The 956-nt window shown below is 15.9% G+C and overlaps 1 protein-coding gene across 1 annotated transcript in view; it reads right to left on the bottom strand.

Annotated features, from left to right (window-relative positions):
- The window catches only part of GCG54_00006815 (uncharacterized protein), a gene marked incomplete at both ends in the record, with an annotated part of 7,596 nt that overhangs the window by 5,770 nt on the left and 870 nt on the right, over positions 1–956 (bottom strand). The gene's annotated exons all lie outside the window — the stretch shown is intronic.

Raw genomic sequence — 956 nt, 5'->3', positions numbered from 1 at the left:
TCCTAAGTATTATTCTTATTATTATTCTACTTTAAATATATCTTCTTAATATATTACTTTAGATTACTAAAGTACTCCTTAATAAAGTTAAAATTTAATAAATATAGAGGTAGAAACTTAAAATTAATACTTAATACTTAGTATAAATCTTTAACTTTAGGTATATAATAATAGGAGAGGTTATCTATAATAATAATAGAGTTTAGCTTTAGAAAATATTTATACTTTAGGATAAAGTACTCTTATAACTAATAAAAAAACCTATTATTATTAGTTATATTATAATATATAGTTAAGTATAAGATATTACTTAATATAAAGGCTAATAAGATTTATATATAAAAGTTCTAAAACTAATTAATCTCTATAGTTTAAAATATAATAAGCCTTTTTAGTACCTATTTAGTCCTCTATATCCTAATATCCTTATTAATATTAGATTTATTAATAAATACTAGCTAATTAGGGTAATATTATTATATATAGTATAAGTACTTATATTATAGTTTATTACTTTANACTAAGTAGTAATAATTATAGACTTCTTATTTATCTAGCTAAATATATTTAACTATTAACTAATTATAGAATAACTAATCTAAATCTTAAAAGCTTTAAATAGAAAATCTTATATCTCTTTAAGAGATAAGTTACTATAGTATTATAATAGTTTAAGAAACTCTATATAATACTATATTTCTATTTTTTATTAACTCTAGTAGTACCTCTTATATCTCTATACTTTATTAGTAATATTATATTATAATCTATATTATTAAATTATTTATTTAGTATAACTAATAATATTTATTAGTTTATAGGTCTTTTAGTTTTTAAATAGTAGTATTATTATAATTATTAATAACTATAGATTTAATATTTTAAGTATTATTATATTATTATTATTACTTAGTATTTTTCTTAGTATATCTAATATAATAAACTATAGATATATA

Source organism: Colletotrichum gloeosporioides (genome assembly GCF_011800055.1).
Source record: "Colletotrichum gloeosporioides strain Lc1 chromosome Unknown consensus_22, whole genome shotgun sequence".
NCBI lineage: Eukaryota > Fungi > Ascomycota > Sordariomycetes > Glomerellales > Glomerellaceae > Colletotrichum > Colletotrichum gloeosporioides.
The sequence above is the reverse complement of the archived record's forward strand: the minus strand, read 5'-3'. Positions and strand labels throughout refer to the sequence as shown.